A 21,509-nucleotide genomic window follows, 5' to 3' on the forward strand; every position below is an offset into this window, starting at 1 on the left:
ATAGTTTTCAAGCTTGAGAAGCCCACGCTAGGCCTCTTAGTAGCATTAGGTCTAATATAAAATAATACATAAATTATAATATTTTATATCATATATTATGCCTATAATAGTGAAGACCAACTAGAAGAAGATTCATAGAAGTTGAAGTCATTGGAGTTTGGTCTCAAGATCTATGCTGTGTCCCTAGTTTTTTTCATGTATTGAACATGGGAAATGAAATGAATAGAACACATATTATCCTTGGGCTCTTAACAGTCCACGAGATGTATGCAAACATATGTATATGAAATAATTAAACTCATTTTTCATGGTGATTAAGAGAATAGATGCATAAGTAATATGAAAGACGCTGTAATCTATTTAGTCAATGAGATTTCAAATTTATTGGATGCAAAGGGTTGAGAACTTCTTAGGGGTCATGGTAATGTTTACTTAATCTTTTCACCAATGTACTTAAATATGACTTGTTTTAAAGGAATAACATGCGTGTAATTTCAAAAGGTTGAAATGAGAAAAAAATCAATTGAACATTAGAGATCCCACAAAAATCAAGAGAAAGTTAATCATAATATTACAATGGATAATAAATTTTATCAAACCCCAAAAAATGTCCAAACCTATGTATTGGATTTATTAGTGTATTAATTATATTGTTATGTATTAAGGTGTATTGAGATGCACCAAATCGTGTTTAAATATGTGGTTGTGGTACACAATATGAAAAAAGCCCAAATTTGACAGTTTGGGCTGTCAAATTTCATAAAATTCGATAGACCAAGAGGTCGAATTGGTGTCGAATTTTTCATTGTCAAATTTTTTTTTTCAAAGGGCCGAAATTGTCAAATTAATGAAGGATGAGACAAATTAAACAGCTCTAAGCCGACAAATTTGGGAACATCAAGAATTTCGACGGTCCTAGACCGTCAAAATTCAGTTTCTAAAATTCGTGGGCCTTGGCCCGTCAATTTTTCATGTCGAATTTTCCAATTTTCACGTAATGGTACTTATGTAACCACGTGTACCCATCTTTTTTATTTAATTAGAAAATCACACCAGAGATTTTGATCTGGTTTTTGGTTTATCATAAATTTATCATGGTGTTGGAGCCATATTAACCAACAAGTGTAATTGGAAATCAGATTTGTCAACATAAAAGAGATGATCTTCAGCAAGGACGATCAAACGTTTTTTTTATCAACAATTTAACCACTAAGTCAAGGGATGCTCATATTAAATGTAACCACTCACATATTCCTTATTCAAAGGAACATACAATTGCGAGAGAGTTTCAATTATGTTGTTATATATTAAAGTCCATTGAGATGTACCAAATCATGTTTAAATATATTGTTATGGTAGTTACGTAAGCATTTGTACCCATCTTCTTTATTTAATAAGAAAATCTCACAAAAGATTATTGATCTGGTTTTTGGTTTATTGGAAATTTATTAGGGTCCATTTTTACTACGTCGAATAGTGAATTAGTACAAAGTGAATCAATTTGCGGTTAGATCCCACTAAGTTCATGGAAAACAACGAATCCCCCTATACCCCATATTTTGGTCAATATTGGAGATGCCTTTTACATTATTGTCAATATTAAAAATATCTCATTTTTGCAAATCAATAAATACCTCCAATTTTGATTAATATTAGAGATAATTAGGTGTTTTCCACTTATGATATGCCCATTGACCTAGGTCTTCTAATTTAAGGCTAATATAAATGACTTAAATACCCTCCACAAATTAGATTTATTCCAATGTAACGACTCAAAATCATAAATTAGTATAAACTGATGAAACAAACAACATAGGTCCAAATCCAATTCATTTTTTTGTTGTGTGATGTAAGAGTTTGACCATTTTAAAGTCACTATGGATTTAAGGCCAAATTAGTAATAATCACTCTCTTAGGATTTTGTGAGGATTGAGCCGATTGTTCATAAGCCCTATCAAGAATCAATCTTTATATCTTACAAGATGAAAATTAACTTGAAATCATCCAAATCTAATAAAATAAAATTATTTTATGATATTTCGTATGAAATATAGTGGGTGTGAAAAAAAAAATAAAAGAGAGTCGTGATCTTCTGAAGCACCCTCTGACACACACTCATATGCCTCCTAATGTGTCATGAGTTAGAATCATAGATTTTTCCTCAGGAAGCATAACTGTACATCCTCGTAAATATGTGCAATTGTGTATCCCAAAGAAAAGAATCGATACTTCTAGCACATGCCACACCAAGGGCGTGTGTGCTGTAAGAAAATCATTATTAAAAAAACGAAAAAGGAAAGAGATTAATATTGATTTGCTGTGATGGTGGGGGTAGTTGTAGGGTCTTTTTGACTGGCGTTGGGAGACAACAAAGGGAAGTGGATGTACCCGCTTTAAATGCCGGGCAGACTAGTGGGGGCAGCGAGGTCGTGAGGACAATGTCAGCCATCCAACCTTTTTCACCGGGCGAGATCGAGAAGAGTGAGAGAGTGAGAGAGACCTATTGTTCCAATGTGATGTGAAAGCTCCTTCTCCGTAGAGTATTGACCCCACTGTCCCTTCGGTCAGCAGTGCGGGCAATACGTTAAATTAACACAAAACAAAAGCAATACCTATCATAACGCCATCATAGCTGAGCGAGCACTTCTTTTCTTTGTCAGAAAAGCTAAAACAACATCCTCACTTTTTCTCTCTCCTCTTTTTCAATCATAAAGTACTCGATTACAAAATCATTCGTTTTTTTCTCTCTCATCCATTAAAAGAAAAAGATCCATCTGCATCTATTAAATCCTCTTTTATTGGTCTTTTTTCGACTAATGTGTCAGTTATGCACACAAACCACGTTCATCCTCTCTCTCTCTCTCTCTCGATTTACAGTGGGGTTCTTTTTGTAATTTTTAGAGAGATTTACCCTGTAGATCAAGCTATTGCATTTTTTTATTATAGAAAAACTCACAATTTCAAGAAATCTTACTTAATGAAGTTTGTTATCCACCAATCTTTATTTTATCAAATTTGTTACTCAATAAATCTTGGAATGGGGATACACATCATAAACTTTAAATTATAATTTACATATCTTGGATTGGATTTTTACCATGTCACAAATATATGTCAATTTATGGAATAAAAACTTGATCTGATGTCATAAGATGTAAAGGACAAAATTCTAAAGGTTTAGAAAAAAAAAAAAAGAGAGAAGAAAAGGTCAATTTTCACCTTTGAATATTAGTTTTAAATTTGACAGTTCAATAGCCATTGATTTTCAACACCTTCGATCAAGCTAAAAAAGTATTGTTTGAATTTTTTTCTTTTTGAATAAGAGTTTTTTCATGAAATCTATAAGATTGTGGTATTAGATTTCCAATTTAATAATCAATGTGGGCCCAAAGACCCTTAATAAGATTTGAAATCTTACTAAGTTAATCATACTAGTTTGAGTCATAAATTAAGTTTTGTTCAATAACCAATGATAAAGTAAGGGAGTTCTTGTAATAAAATTGAAAAAAATAGGTTTGTTTGGTAATTTTTATTTTTTATATTTTGTAATCTTTTGTATAAACACATATCGTTAATTGAATGGGTAATGGGACCACTCAATTGGGTTGAAAAGATAGTATAGACGAAGCTGTTTAATTCATCTTTAAGAGGACGATGACTTGGAAGTTGGAACATATGACTTTGTGTTTTTTTTTTTCTTTTACTAGAGCAGTCAATGGCATGTTCAGTTTGAGTTTGATTGAGTCCTAATCCGACCATTGTTAAGGAGGCCGACTCTATGTTGGAGCGAATCCTCTGTATTGTTATTATTTATTTATTTATTGCAGTTCCCTATAGTACTCTTTAATAGCGGAGAGATTATGCGTAAAAAAATTAAATCTACCAGATCCCCCATGTTATGATCATGATTTGGATCAGATTTACAAACAACAAACAAAAGAAAAACTTCTTTTTAAGTATGATATGTTGGATTGAAAATAAAAGGTCAATGAATTCCAACATTTCAAAGAAAGGGATTTTGGTTTTATACGACATGGCACTCTCTCAATTGTAAATTAAATTGCAGAGAACTACATGAAAAAATACCACAGAGGATTCGCTCCCTACTCTACCTTAGATCAATCCTATCCCCCCAATTGGACCTAAGTCGACTAAGTCCTAGTCCGGTTCGCAAGTATCAGTTTAGAGTAGAAAAAATTATATTTTTAAAATAATTTTATCACAGGTGTCAAAATTATTTAATCAAATATGTAATTGATGTTTTATTTAACTACTAAGGGTTATAGATGAGAGTAAAATTGTAAGTCTTGATGAATGCACGTAGTAAACCATACACGATTTGTACGTGATAGACGTGCAGGGGCACAAAATCATAGATTTTTTTCATCGGCATACATATGAAAAAAGATCTGTGGTTCTGTGCTCTTGTGACATCACCTGCGTACAGACTGCTTATGATTTAGCGTGTGCATTCATCATTGTTCAAATTGTAATTGTATAATTTTACTCTAAAGAACATTCATGTTTTCTCTCTTATTCTACACTGAGTCCTTTTTTATATTTTTGCTTGAACACATGTATTAATTGAATTGGTAGAGTGGGATGGTTTAATAGGATTGAAAAGACAATATAGACAAAGTTGTTTAATTTGTCTTTAAGAAGACGATGACTTTGGAATATGTGTTTGTTTTGGTTATGGCTGTCGATACTTGATGTGCAGGTTTGGGTCAAATGTTTTTGAACCCTTAATCTTTGTCCCTTATCAAGTTTAATTAAGTCGACTAGGCCCAAGTTAAGTCCCAACTTACTTAGATTTGGAATTTTTTTTATTTTAAAAATTAAAATATATTTATACATTTTTCAAAGTAATTTGATATTGCTTTTCAGCAAAATACGAGTCCAATCTTCATCTTTATTAAAAATTGATTACGACTAGGCTACACTTGTTATTCCATAATATGTTTGAGTTAATTTTATTATTTATTATAAAGCAAAACTTTTAGCCATATATAATATGCATAGACAATATCTTAGCGGGTTGGGTCACAAAATGAAAAAGCCCATATTCAACGTTCCAAGGTTGTCGAATTTCATAAAATTCGACGGACCAGGGCATTGAATTCATAAAATTCAATGGTCCAAGATGTAGAATTTTTCATTGTCAAATTTTATTCGACAAGCCAAAACCATCAAATTAATGGAGGATGGTAGAACATCGACAACTTACAACCGTTGAATCTGGGGAACATAAAAAATTTCAACTATTCAACTAGTTAAAATTCGATTTCTAAAATTCATAGACCTTGGCCCGTCGAATTTTCCAATTTTCAAGTAGTTGGTATCAATGTTGTTAGGTCTTAGCTTGACCCAGATTTAATGTATTAAGAAAATTTAGGACTTGACCAACTGTTTTAGACTCAAGATCAAGGCCTAACCTTTGCTGGTTGGGTCCAATTGTACTAGCAAGCCCAGGAGCTAATTCTCAAACTTAATTTAGAGTTTTGCCTTTTGAAATTCATAAATGAGCATTTTAGATTACATTAATTTGAAATAAGAGTTTTATGTATAGTTTTCACTACATCATCTAATATTTAAAAGACAATGGTACATATCTTGACTGTCAAAGATAAATCATTATTAATATACTTTTATGTTTTCCATCATTTTCATTATCAATTCTTGCAATCCCTACAACTAAGCTTCTTCATAAGAAATCGATTGCGACCATTAAAAATAGTCATATTCATTGTCTAAGCCCCAAAAAATAAATGTTTGAAGCAAAAAAAGTGTAGATACGTGGGCTTCAAAATTTTTTGGGGAGGTTTGAGCTCATCTACATAGATTAAGGAGTCGCCACCATTCAATTAAGGTGTGAATGGGTACCATACAAATGTTTTGAATTTTTTTTTCTTTGTTTGTAGTGACTCGCATATCTGAAGGATAAAGGAATTAGCTCTACCTTGAGAATATAAGATAAGAGAGTTCGGTTGAAGGACAAAGAAGGTGTTAGGCACCTTGTCCCTCCCATCTAAAGATGATTATCATATATTGATCATAGATAAAGCTTTAAAATCTTTTTTTGAGATTTTGAAAATAGATGGAGATATAGAGAGAGTTAGGGAAAATAGCTTAGAGTTTATTTTTTGAAAATGGACAAAACAAACTAATGAGCAAGCTAAAAATGGAAAAGGGAAGTTGTTGGAATTTTTGTGAGTTTAGGATTTTGGTAGGAATCCACTTGGATTCTATCATTTTGGATTCAAAAGTTCTTTTAGAGACTTATGTGTTCATTTGAGAGCATCTTTTTATTGATTTAACTTTTAAGAGGTGTTCATGAGTTGAATACCACTATAGGAAAGACTAGGGACTTTTATACATGAGTTGTGTCCCCTATGAGACTATTTTTTTTTTATTAGTTTAAAGAGTTAGGTGGAGATTTAGAGAAATCACTACTTTTGATTCTTAATTTCTTTGGAAAATAAAATGTGGCGTGTACAAATGTGTATGCATGTGATGGACTCATAAAGAGAATCTTACCTCCAAAAAAAAGTTTACTTTCTTACTTTATTGTCACAAAAAGAATAAATAAATAAAACATCTAGTATAAGAATTTAAATTGCAATAGAATGTAAGTAAAAGCAAAGCAACTAATTTAGGAATTTAAATTACTTAAAGGTAAGAACATTTAAAGTTCTTAAGAAGCTTATTAAGGATTTATAGGGAGAGATTACCTCATAAAGGAATTACTCTCTCCCCTACTCTCGAGGCTAGGAATTTAAAAAATTACATTATTAAGCTAGAAAGTGAACTTGCAAATAAGGAAACATACTTGAAAGTAAAGAGGGGGAGAGTGAAAGTAGGGGGGATTAAAATAGGAGAATAAGCAGGCTAGAGAGCTTTTAAGAAAAATTTGTGCATAATTTTGGATTACACTTGAGCTCTTCCTATTTTATCTTAGATAGGTCTCCTATTTATAAGATTTTGGGAGACCTTTGGTGATAGTTTAGTCTTAAAATCTAGAGTTCTCAATATTCTCAAGAAAATCATATAGAATGACTTCATTTACCCTAATCAAGTTGGCCTTGATGGTCTTTCGCTCAACCATGGGTCTAACCAATCAAGATAATCAAATGATAGATTAGTAAAAACTCAAATTAGACCGTAGGCTTTGAGTCAATTGGAAGAAAATTAGGGCAAATTGCATGTAGTTTGGTACTTGGGTTTTGGATATTTTAGACCTTCTATCTATATAGGCTTCTAACAACTTAGGGATATGAGTGTCTTTGCACACAAGTTCTAGGTCCTTGAACTTGGTAAATTTACGTTGAATGTCATGGAATTACCTTAGTTCTTGAAGAAGAATGGAATAGTGCTTTAATCCTAGTAAGTCTTAACAAACTAATGTTAAAGGAGGTAAGTAATCTTAAGTGAGGACCAAGTGTGACTTTGTATCAAGATTATGAAACAATGAAGATTATCAAAACACCTAGGTGATGAGAAATTTGGAGGTTTATGACATGGGTATTTAAGTAATTAAGAAGGGATTAGAAGATGACAAATCCAATTTAAAGAGGTTGATGAGGTCATTTTCTCTGAAGAATCTTGTGCACACTTGGGTAAGCTAATTGCCTAACTGGCTTGGTCAATAGCATAGAACGGCCAGAAAGAATTGTCCTTAGCCATTCTCCACAAGAAGGACCAATGGAAATTTATACCTGTGCATGACAAAACAAAGGTCAGAACAACAAATGGCCTAGCCATATATGCAAAACGGCTTGAACATATGTGCCAAACGGCCAGGCTCTGCCTATGTTTGGCCATTTGATACTAAGGACCAGGCAAAACTCAACTTATCTTGATATTTGATAATTGATCTTGATTGGTTTGAATGGATCCCACTCGATTGATTGAAATTCTCTCGATTTGATCTTCAACATTAGATTCGGATGAGTTCTCGGATTTGTTCAATAAAACCGAGGTGTCTACAAGAAAAATTAAGATTTTTCATTTTTCTTCTTCAATTATAAATGTTATTTTTATCTGACATTACGATAGACTAACGAATTGCTATGATATAACAAATATTGATACAATATGGAGCGACAATACAATAATTTACCATGATATATCTTTAAGAGCTACCACAAAGATGTAGATAATAATCATATGGATGTCCATATCAAAAAGTTATTACCTGTTGAAGTTCAAGTTGGGCACAAAATTTGAAACCCTTGTCATTCTTGATATTCACAATCCCCTATAAACTAGCCTATTTTGAGTTACTTGAAGGAATATTTAATAATAGTCAAATTGATGTTTGTATCAAAAGTTTCACCCGGTTTAAATTTAAGTTTAGCATGACATTAATTGTGCAATGATCATTTCAATAACTAGATTATATTGTGATCGCAACGGCAGTATAGATGGGTAGACCTTAGTAAACTACTCTAAAAGTATACATAATAATATCTCAATAAATGCCTAGATCAAAAGTTTGCACTTTATATAAGATTATATTTAGCATGATGTCAATATTTAATAAATGTCTATTATAGTATAGTATAGCGTGCGCTAATATAATGTTGTTGTGACTCCCTGACCTTGAGATTCGAATTTTGATCTATGATCTATGACCCAATATACAATCGTAGAATCCAAGTGAGATGAGATAACTTAAATGCTATAACAAAAAAAATTAAATGATACATTTTAATCATTTAACTAGGTGAAATTACTCTTAATGATTGTAATGAGAGTAGATAAGGTGTTAGGCATGTGAGTGTCCACATCGGCCGTGATTCACACGTGAGCGTACACGCGAGATTGTGTATTCAGTAAGATGACTCTGATTCTCGCCTAATATGAGTTTATGGCTGTTCCAAAATCGTTGTGTCAACGAAAGACTAAAAAAGAGGGTGTCTCAGAGAAGATTCAAGCTTAGCTCTTATATTCTCTCTCTGAATTCTGTCCCTTCTAAATGACCCCTGGTGTCCTATCTATAGAAGTTTAAGATTGTGCAAAATGATGATAATATCCTTAATCTTTATGATCAGCCTCAAAGTGTTGATGTTCAACACGACTTGATGGCACATGGCAACATTAGCCCAATCATATAAATCTAACACATCATCAACCCCTTTCTCATAGTTGACCCAATCATAGATACTCCCACCAGTGATGAAGCAGGTCCCACATATTGCGGAGTATCCATAATGTATCTCCTCCCCAACCACCAAACCATACTCTCTATTCAGCCCAAAGAATGTAACGGATCATGGTTTTGAATTGATTTCCCCATTATTAGCTTATCTGATGATCCTATTAGATACATATATGACAAGTTATTCCACGTGGGGTGTGACTTGGGATGTGCTATCTACAATAATCTTATTTAACTTCTCATATCAAGAAGATTGTGATTGACCGTAACAAGCTAGAGTCTCGTATCATATTGCGTTGGTAGAGGGGGGAGTGTTTCTTCCCCCGGACTTTCTTAGAGATGCCCAAGCCTTCATTGATGGGTTTAATGCCCAATTGTCATTAAAAAAAAAAAAAAGAGGTTTGTGTTCCTCTCACCAGAGTAAGGCTTAAAATGGGTCAGATTTTATCTGAAATCGGAGTGATCCGAATCCAATTTTTAGCAGATTTGGTTTCTTCAAGTATATTCAAATTAAAATATGGGTTGATGTCCCTTGACCTGAGTCGGATACGGATCCATCCCTATATTCGCCTATGTCTGAATGATATATTATTTTGTATGTTATATTTATATATTATTTAGTCTATCATTTATCAACAAAGGAATATTAGGTGTAGTGGTCAATTTTCTTTTCAAAAGGGGAGAGGTCTTGAGTTCAAATAACGTTTAAGCCATATTTTTTAATAAATTACTTTGTAATTATTTGAAATTATCTCAATGAAAGTAAAAAAAAAATCGAATATCGTTTGAACTAGTAGGATCCGGATTTGTACCCGAATTAAAAATGTGGATATGGATAGACATATATTTGGTCCAAACCCGACCTGTTTTAAGCCCTACACCAGAGTGGGGGAATTACTGTGGAACCACAATATGAAATGCATATCTAGGCTATCCATGTTGCATTAATTTTACGAACGAATTGAATAAGATTAGACTTAGCTCAATCAAGTAGTTTAGAAAAGCCAGTAAATCAGACCCTCTTACTGTTGTGACTAAGACCTATATATATATTAATAGGGTTAGAAGTTTCAGATTGGGCTGATTTTTTGTGAGGATGATCTATCAACTTCTAACCTGATTAAAAGTTATTTAGAATGTGGACCATGGATTTTTTTACCAATAATTAGTAACCACTTTTGATGGATTTCGATGTTTCAGATTAGGTTGATTTTTTGTGAGGATGATTTCTATGTTATCCTCACTAAAAGTCAGCTCAATCCAAAACTTCTAACCCATACTTTGAAAAACCATTGTTTTTACATATGGTTTTACTTTATGTCCCATGAACCGCCCCCATATATATATGAGAAGATCTAACATATTATTGGCCAAATCATGCTTGACTTGGTCCATCAACCAGGATAAGTCCACACAATTGTCCATGTACCAATAAAAGTTTTAGTAGCAACCACGAAGGTTTGTGTCATAAGAAGAATAGGGAGGTGGGGATGTCTAGTCTCATGCATGCTTTCCTTTCCCTACTTAAAATTTTGGGAAAATTACTTAAAGGACTTTGATGGATGGATTTATTTCTAAATAATCCCTAAGTTTTGCTCGATAGTTTGATAGGACATTTAGAAATTTTTTTATTTCTTAATGGTCCCTCATTATTGGTGAACTCACCGCTTTTTTATTTACTGTCGAGTTCACCACTTTTTATTTATTATCGAACTCGATGCTTTTTTATCTAGTGCCAAGTTCACAAATTTGAACCTACCACTATATACTGTTGAGTTCACCACTTTTTAAATAAAAAGTGATGAACTCGACACTGATAAAATCCACCCATGTTCAATTTTTGAGTCTTTTTAGATGATTTCAACCTAAAAGAACCATTCTTAATTGATTTTCATCCAAAAATTAAGAAAAAAAAATGAAAAAACCTTTGAAAATGGCTTTTTCTTCCCTCTTAAATCCTTTCTGACGGAATGGAGTCTCTCCAAAACTCTATTGAGATGCCAAAAATCCAAATTTTTTGAATGAAAACGATGAGTTTGAATAGTTAGGACATTCATTCGTGAGATGTTTCTAATAAAAATTTTCCTTAAATATTGAATGTTTTGGATTCAAGATTTGATCATGGGATGAATGGAAATCAGAATGTTCCATTGAAACATTTTGAAATAGAACATCTTTGACCCATATGGAGGGCTATCAATTTGGCCTGCTAGCCTGGCGTGGCCCACTCTTAAAATCCAGATGTAAGGCCTTGATTTTGAGCCCACAAAGCAATGGTTGGGCTAACGATGTTGACCTATTAAATATGGGCTGAGTAAGGCCTAACAAAGCCCAGCCCTGCCTGAACTGACCAAACCGATTACTACATATATACATATTGTATAGGGGGAAATCTCGAAAAGGTGGATAAAAATTGAAAAATTCCCAAAACAGTAAACTATTCAATTTAATTTTTGAAAAGGTAAATCACCCTTTTCGGAATTAAAACATTTTGATTAAAGTGGGAAATTTTTTCCTATTCTATAAAATAGAAAATACTTTCACTGTTTTAATTTTAGTAAAAAAAATATTGTATTTATAAAAAGGCAAATTTTCTCCCCACTTTAACAAAAATGTTTTAATTTCGAAAACAGTAATTTATCCTTTTTTGAATTAAAATAAATAGTCTATTATTTAGGGAATTTTTAATTTTCTGGGCATGTTTGATTAAAACAGCCTTGTATATGTGTATATCATATATTCTTAGATGCATGATATTGTTAGTTGAAACCAAACATATAAAATTATAAGTTTAATATCATCTTTACCTATTTTCAATTAGAATGAGGGTTTTATTGGTCCATGGTATGCAAGGAGAATGTTATAAGTAAGTTAAACAATTAGTTGGGAGTAATTTAATAAATTACTTTCCACTCATGGAATAATACCCTAAAGTGGTTATAACATATTAAATTATTCAACGTGTTCTTTAATAAAAGGACTCATCATTAACAACCCAACGCCTAAAGAACTAGATTGAATGGAATAAATTAGTGATTTGGGTTTTACCCATATAGGGTGACGGCTTTAGTCCGTCGTTTTTTCCGCACTATTTAGTCGTTTTTACCTGTTTGTGACGTAGTGTATATAGACACATATTTGGCTATTGCTACCCCTTAGTGCAAACACCTCTTAGAAACGTTGGAATTTCCTCATTATTTATAAATATGAGATGATCCAAAAGGATTATATTCTATTCTTTCTCAAGTAAATCCTTGTGAGATTCTTCTAGTCTAACAACAACATCTCACATTATTATAAGATCAAGAATCCAACAGATTTGACGTTAATTTGATGAAAGGTAGCATCAAATTGCTTCGAAAGGTGCATAACTTAGAGTCCCCCTATTCTTATTAAGTTAATAAGGATTTCACCCTTTCTAAGGGTCCTTGCATTCACTTCTTGGCATCCAAAACATGATCTAATACTTCAAGATTGTAAAAGACAAAATTCTATGAATTTTGGGGGAAAAAAATAAAAAATTGTTATTTTTCACCATAGAATTTCACTTTTAAGTTTGAGAGTTATGTGGAAGTTCATAACTATCCATTTTTAAAACCTTGGATCTAGTTCAAAAGAAATTGTTTTTTTTTTTTTTTTTTTTGGATCTTAGATTTTCAATGAAACTTAGAGGGTAGTGGTGTTGGATTTCTGATTTGGTAATCTATTTGAGCAAACCCTTCGTAAAGCTCAAAATCATACTATTTTAGTAAGGAAAGGGGTTCACTATAAATTATGTTGTTTTTTATTCTCTTTATTACAAAGCCTAAAAATCAACATAAACTCGCCAACGTTGAACATTGGCTTAGTCAAGTTAGGCCTAATGGGGGTTTACAGTTTGTCTAAGGTAAAACACGAGATGAATTTCTCTTGGTCCAACAAAAATCAAGCTTGAGATTAAGGTCATTAAACAAAGAATATTACATCCGAATGAAATTACATGAGTTTCTATTGCCGTACCAATTGTAGATGCAATTACTACCTTGAGATTCTCATCCATTACTTCAGATCTGCAACTCTTGAGCTCTTAAGTGTGCCTGCAACACAACTTCTCTAACGCCCAAGTCAAATTGAGTAAAAAAATTGACAGAGTTTTAGTGTAAGGAGAAAGCATACTTTTTAATATCTATTCTCTTTGTATTTATAGAAATCCAACCCTAATCCTCTTCATTCCTTTGCTCACGTTTTCTTCCTTCTAATTCGGAATCAGAGTCCAAATTGGAATGTATCAGGTTTTGAATCATGTACTTATTCATCCAATCAATTTAACAATGAATTTCCTTTATCTAGGATGATCCTTGATTTGTCGGATTCCAACATATCGTATCTTAGTCAGGTCCCTGGTATTTCAGGACTTGGATTCTATGTTGTACTTGGCCTATTCTCTAATTCCAAGATGAGGTTATTCCCGTTCCCCTTCTTTGGACTCGAAGTATTGACTTCATCAGCTTTCGAACGTAGCTCATTAATCTTCCTTTGTCGATCGAACTCGGAATATGGTGCTGCATCAGACACGAAATATTATCGTTCCATGTCGGACTCGAATTACTATAGTGCCACATGTGACAATTCAGTGTGTTTACAAAAAAAAAAAAATTCATCCACACCAACAATTGCTAATGCCACCAGAAGATGTATGATAATTCTTTGGTGATTTACATATGAATTGGGTTTACATTAGCAAAAGTTGGTGTGGCAATAGAATCTCTCCAAATCTTCTAACAACATTTAAAAGAAGATTAGGATGAAAGATAACACCACACTCTTGAATAGATACTCCAGTTTTTGTGAAAGAGTCATGATAACATGACTCTTGGAGGCATACTCAATGTACTCAATGACATGATAAGTTCGGGACCATTTAGATTTGTATATCTCGGTATACACGATTGCACTTTCCCATAAAAAAGTGTATCCCAAGGGAGCCATGTGTCTTGAGGCAAAAAGATCTACGGTTTTCAAACTTGTCCACATCAGTTAGTCTATTGAATATGCCACCTGACGAGTCATTTTATCAGGATTCTTTTAGGAAACAATCCACCGCACGATTGGTTCGATTGCTTTCCCTTCAATAGTATTATTCTTCCACAAAAACCAAGTGGGTGATCCCAGTGACTGGTTGTCTACATTCTTATTATGGTTTGACTGTGTGTGTGGTCCTCAAATTAAAGGATGTCTCGTGTTGAGTTGTCCCTCGTAGTCGATTTTAGGTTTCAATAAAGATAAGGAGTGTTGCCTTTTGCAAGATAAAGTAGCTTTCTCTTAGTGGGCCCACAATTTCATATATTCGGCATAAAGAAGTATGAGAGGGACGTGAGCTTGTAGAGAAGTCAAATCAGCTCATTGGCACAATCTCAATCATCCAACCATAACGACAAGTAAGATGTTTTTAATCTTACCCGATATCTCAAATATAAGCCATTTAAGACACGTGGTATGGTTTTAGTAAATATTTATTTATATTTATATCATTATTTTTTTTCTATTATATTATATGGGGGATTATTTATTCTCAGCCACATTTTTTTTTTTTATAATTTATAAATATTTAAATTATTTAAAATAATTATTTTATGTCAAAAAATAATTTACCAAACCTAGCCGAGTTTGTGAAAGCTTGCTGAGATTTTCAAAATGAGTCATGATAATCACTACCCCAAGTGGCATACTCAACTGACTCTCCTAACGTGACAAGTTCGGGAATCATAGATTTGTATGCCTCAGGATACAAGGTTCCTTTCGGGTACATATTTTTATAAGAAAGTATAGTTTCGTATCCCGATGCGTATAGATCTATGGTTCCCAAATTTGTCATTTTATGAGAGTTGATTAAGTGTGCCATGTGAGGTAGTCAGATTGTCACGATTCTTTCAAAATATTATGTAATTTATTTTTGATTCCAAACCCAACATGGTGCCTTGTTAAATTGTTTGTGGTAAGATGTTATTCCAACGTCCTAAGTTCAAATTCCCAACTTCATTTCCTAACCACTAACCCTATACCTATTGTAGAGGCAAATTTGAGTCTTACCTCAAGTTACTCTATTTTGCTGTTTCGAAATAGTGTTCCCAACTCCTCCGTGATGGCACCAATGTGGTACCTACCAATAATCCTTCGACGATCCAGCTAGAGTTGAAAAAATGATTAACAAATATCGGTTCAAATCGATAGGGAGTCAAAAAAGATCTTTAGCTCTTGGTCATCCCTTAAATATATAAGATCTCCCCAGGATTAGGGTTTCCCCTTTATTCAGGATTTCATCATGGGGGATCCCATGATCATAGGAATTCTAAACTGAATTGGAATATTTCTTATCGTGTTCTAGGATTCTTGCGATTTCACCTAGAATTTTGGAGCTTGATACGTGCGGTATGGGATTGTGTGAATATACTGATTTAGTCTACCCTACTAGTAGGATATACCTCTATCTAAGTTCTATCTTTCTACTGGACAGGACTTCATTATTGACCTGCTTCGAGTACCACTTTATTTCAGCATGTACTTTTCTACTATCCAACTCATTCTTTCATCAAGACACATGTAGGATCTTGATGAAATATCGATTTTACCCTTTACAAAATCCCTTCTCGAGAAGAAGCGAAGCCTCACCATCATTTAAAGAAACGTTCCCTATTTTGAATAGGTGTCATCGTTAACATGCAACCAGTACTCTTAATCATTGTGACTACTCCTTAACATCTCATCGCATTGAATGACCAGACATTTCATACTTTGGGAGATCGAGATGATGTGTTCACCATCTTTGACTCTACATGTCACACCAAAAACCTCATTAAACACCTAGAGCTGGAATGGTTGGGTTATAGGCTTTCACCAATGGGTGCATGTCTTAGTTTTTGTTTGGGGCTATAAATAGGGAAATCTTACAAATTTCAAATTTCTTTACTGCCTTTTTTCTCTACTTGCAGGATTCTATCTTCTTTGCCTCTAAACTCTCTGAATCAACCAATCTTTGTGTCTTTCCTTCTTTCTACCAGAGGTAACCTACTTCTTGCATTCTCTCTTCTCTTAATTTCAATTTTTGACCTTATGGCTATCAATATTACTAAGCTTTGCAAAATCCACCTAATTCCCATGTTTGTGCCCATTAGGGTTTTTAATAACCTTGAAGATCCTAATGAGTATTGTCAAGGGGAAGTGATGGTCTATTCCAGCCAGATTAAAACTAGTCTTAGCTTCCCCCCTGTAAGTTTCATATTTTGTCAATCTTGAGACATATGTTGAGTATCAGATCGATTTACCATTAAAGACATATGATGACTCCATTAAAATTACTCAATTACATACACTTCGACAAAAAACTCCCATGTATGTGTACAAAGCCTAAAAGGTAATGAGACCACCTAAGACCATTCTCCAACATTTAGATGATTGATAAGTCGACTCGTAGTAATTAGAAAAACTCTTTCGCTTATTGACTCGTTCGCTCATCGGATCTTTCAAGAATCGAAAATGGTCATAGAAGGGACATTAAATATTTGACCACCTTAAAATCATTTTTTGTCCTTTGTATTTTTTGGTGTTATTATATAGGTAAAATCTAGCATACTTTCGAATTGTTCTATCGCTGGACTTCCCAAAAGCTCATTTTGACTAGAAATGGTAAAAAAGGTATTTTGATCTTTTCACTCATTTTTATCATGGCTCACCCCTTGGTGGTAGTTTGGGGATGTTTTACATAATAATATCTATCATCTCCCCGAACGACATGCAAAATGGAGTTACCGTTTGAAAGTTATGACCAAAATACTATTCAGGGGCATTTTTATAATTTGATCACATGCCACACTTATATCTAACTGCGCCACCGTCAGTAAGTGCTAAATGATCATATTTATGATCGTTGAGCTCCGAAAATGATCCAAAATACTTTAAAACTCATTCTTGAGTTCATTTGTGGGTTGGATTTGATCCCTAGAGAACTTGTGCTCTCCCCTTTCTCATTTAGAGAGCATTCTCTACACATTGAAAGGTTCAAACCTTAGTTTAAACACCATTTAACCTATGCCCTTCTTTTGGATCAATCTCTAGAGAAGATTGCCTCTCCCATTTCCATATTTTGAGAGTCTTCTCTATTCTCATGAAAGTTTAACTTAAATGAACCCCTTTAACCTTCCTAAACTTCTCATTTGATCCCTCTCTAACCATCAAACCTCACCTTGCACACACATTGGTATATTTATGGAGCAAAAAGGAAAAGAAGACGATGGTAGGAGTAATCATAAGGAGGCGACGAACACAAAAACTTGATTGGGAGATCTAATTGTCGAGACGTACTTGTGAGCTCAATGACTAGAAGAGTTCAAGATCGCCATTAGCAAACCTAATAGAGTTGAGTGAGTCTTTGATTTTATTTTTATTTTTAAAAACATATGTTTGCGGTTACTTAGTTCAGCCCTTAAAAATTAAATTCTTGTTAAAATCGAAGATTCCTGACAAGAGTAGAGGTTCGTGAGTTTCCGAGGAACAAAATTCACAATTTCGAGAGGATGCGTTTTCTCGATCTTAAGTTTTTATAATTTAGCCTAGGTATACAAATTCTATATAAAAAGTTCGAGGTGAACCGTAAATCTCTTTGATAGTGAATACCAAGTTCTTAGGTAGGAATCTTAGGAGTGGATATAGGTACATTGTCGAACAATTATAAAATACTTGTCTCGTATTTGTGAAATTACCTCTATTAATTTATACTTAGATGAATGCATGATCTGAATGAACACTATCCTATGTATGCCATGCCATGAATATTTAAATTCTAAGTGAACTTTAATTGCATGGCAAACTAGAGATTAGTCATGAGAATGGATGTAGGGATATTGCCAATCCATTAGATGTCTTATGTCTTGTGCATATTTTTATAATTCCGTAGTTTATACTTGAATGTTTTGAATGTCATGAGATACCATGAATGCCGAATAGGTAAATCGTATGTGAATCTGCCATTGAATGACATGGTTCAATGAATATTTAAATTTCAAGTATATTTTCATTAAATGTAAATTAGAGATATAAGTGCAAAATTGAGACTAAGTGAATAACTTAAAACACATCGCAAATTATCAATCTAAATTAAAATTGGATAAATCGAAAGAAATTTTAATTATCTTATTCACCCTTCCTCTAAAACTAGATATGGTACGAAGCCTGAAATTTTCACCCCTTTCCTTAGGGAGGTTTTAAGCAAGATCAATCGGGTTCCTAGCAAGATGTTAGGAAACTTTTATTGATTGGTCGATCGGGTAGAGGAGTTGGGGGTAACATCTAATGATTTCCTCTCTAGGTACAACCTAAAAGCCAACAACAATTTTCCTGGCTACTATTATATGCATATTGAATCCATTGCACTATCCTTGGTATTTGAGCTTCCCAGCTCTGACAAGGATTGGCACAATGATCCCTAATCATCTCAGGGGATTAAAAGTTCATTTTTAGCATTTCTCATTAGGGGTTCAAGGTGCCCTAAACTTTCCAAGGTAATTAGTGTCCTGGACTAGTCTCTTTTTGGTGTTTTTTTTTTTTCTAAATCTGTTCTATTGCTTTTTTTTTTGTCCTCCTTTTTGCTTACCTAGATTCTTATGCTCTTGTTGTTGTTGAAGTGAGGAAAGAATAATAAATTGAGAAGAAGTAGTAGAAAACTAACAAGGGTTTCATTGCAACTAGAACTGCTCAGCCCACTATGCCTACTTATGCACTTATCCCCTTATCAATTCAATCCCCTTTTATAATCCAGCTTGCTCCTACTCATCCATACAAGTAGGTTGTAGAGAGTAACTCCCCCTTTTTCTAATCAGAGACTTGGGGACCTTGTTGCCCCTACCAAACCAAGCCACCCAACCTATTTCTCCTACTACCAATTCCCATTCTACCATAAATCTAGCCCAATGCCATAAACATTGACCTTTTGGAATTTCCCATTCCCTTTGTCAATCCTGCAAGGGCTAGTCCACCCCTTGCCTTGATCTAATCTTCTCATGCCAAGTAAGAAATGTGTCCAAAACCATCTTGCCCCCTCTCCTTTCAGGACCCAAGGGAGTCCAGTCCAAGAAAGAGTAATTCGGGAAGAATAGGTTCCCGAAGATGTTGTTCCAAGGGGACAATAAATAGAGGGAGTTGCCCAAGCTAGGTAGACTTATGAAAGAGCTGCCCCAACTGGGGAAAATAAGGTGAGAGTGGTCCCAACTGAGCAAACTCCATGGGTGGTTACTCATGCTGAGTAAGCCCAAGGTGATGAAGTCTAGGAGATCAATTCTTCCGAGGAATCCCAAAGGTGCAAGTGGTAAAAGGTCTGTATGAGAAAGGATCTCGTCCCACAAGGAGATTGGGTAAAGAAGAATGAGGACGACTTTGACTAGAGAGCTGGCTCGAAGACCCCTTTTGAAGACCTAGCCTTCCGATGGTTAGGTCTGGAGGTTCATTATTGAAGATAATGAATGGGGGTCATGGAGCTCTACATTTGATCTCGATTTCAGCTTGGTCTACAATTGGCACAATGGCCTCAAAGACCTTCTAGTGGCAACTTCTTTTCTTTTCCATTCCTTGTTGTAGATATGAAATGTCCATCATTAACCTCAATGCTAGATTATTTGGAGTCGCCACCATTCTTTTTTGAAAATGAGTATAAATGGGCACTCGAGATGATTTTGAAATTATTTTTACATTGTAGTGACTCTCACATATGGAAAGAACGTGATCTACCTAAGATCTAGGTAATGAGGTTCGATTAGAGAATATGGAAGGTGTTAGGCACCCCATCCTCTCCACTATAAGTGGTTACCTTACTTGTCTATTCTTTTTTGGTAAAAAACTTAAGAACTGAATAAAAATGCATGAGAATACATGCTAGAGGTGGTGTGCACATTGAGTGAAATATTCTCTTAGACAAGGAATTTTGATTTCAATGTGATATTAGGGGCACCCAATGGAAAATGATGACTCTTATAGCCATATTATTTTAATGGACATAAATGTTGGTTTTGAGCTATTAGAGAGACTCCATGATGGAGTTCTCTTAAGGCCACAACCTTGATGCATGTATACGTGGCTAGAAAGTTAGTATTTCACCGCACAAGAAGATAACTCATTTCTTCATCATTGCCATGCATATCTAAGTGTGTGCATTGTTTATAACATGATGCACGAGATATACAGAAAAGGGGAAAAATGGCTTCAAGCCTCACACTTTTGATCGAACCTTAGTCCGACTTACTAGAAATGGGAGAGGGTATACATTTCATCCTAAGGAATCTCTAAAACTAAAAATAAGAGGAGGGTTAGAAGAAGAAGATGCAACTTGAAAAATTAACCTAAACTATACCTACTTTGTTCCTTGAGATTTCTTGAATGGCCTTGAGTCTTGAAGTGGCCTTGAGAGTTGAGTGCTTGGGTTGATGGTTAGAGAAGAGAGAGTTTGTTAATTGAAGGTTGAGAGGTGGGTAAAAGTTCTTGAGTAAGAGCTTGGGTTGAGAGAAGGTTGAAGTATGTAGAAATTTGGGTAGAGTTTATGATAGAAAAATAGGGGTTTTTTAGCATGAATTGTTCTTAGAAAGTGGGACTATTTATAGAACTTTTGGAGAATTTTTGAGAATAAAGTAGTCTAACCTTAAAAATGATGAGAATGAACATGAGGTTTAAATTATTTATTTTGAATTTTTTATTTGTATGAGGGTAAATGTGATATTTGTAAAGAAATCCTAAAAATATTTTATGATATTTGATTTTTTGATAAATAGAGGTGAGATAACGAAAGGTACTTTTGGGAGGGTGAATATGAGAATGACATGTGAAAAGGTAAAGTGGTAGGTGAAAAGTAGACCTTGGTTCATTTGTAAATAATTCATAAAGTAAGGGTGGATGTATATTTTTGAAATGAACTAATGGGAGTACAAAAGTACTTTTGGGAGGGTGAGTAGGGGAGTGACATGTGTAAAGGTGAAATGGTGAAAACGCCATCGATCCGCGGGGTATGCGAATCCACTTTTGATTTTTAAAGCTTCGAGTCGCTACCTAGTTATTACGGTCTAAGAACTGAGTATTGACTCTAAATGGATAAAAACAACTAATCTACGAATAAAAAGAAACTATGGTCCGGGGATCACGTTACGAGGTTGAAAGGTGTTAGGCACCAACCTCGCTCGGCAAACGCCGGTCTCTATTATTTCTCAAAAAAGATTACATTGCTAAAAGACCTAAAAAAAATAAAAAATATACCTAGATGATCGTAACGATTTATTCCCTCAATACTAGCGGGGAGCGTCGTTGTACTAGTGTCCTTGTTTTTCCTCCGTCATTG

This window comes from Akebia trifoliata, chromosome 7 (assembly GCF_017979445.1).
Source record: "Akebia trifoliata isolate Shusen 1 chromosome 7, ASM1797944v1, whole genome shotgun sequence".
NCBI classification, from domain to species: Eukaryota; Viridiplantae; Streptophyta; class Magnoliopsida; order Ranunculales; family Lardizabalaceae; genus Akebia; species Akebia trifoliata.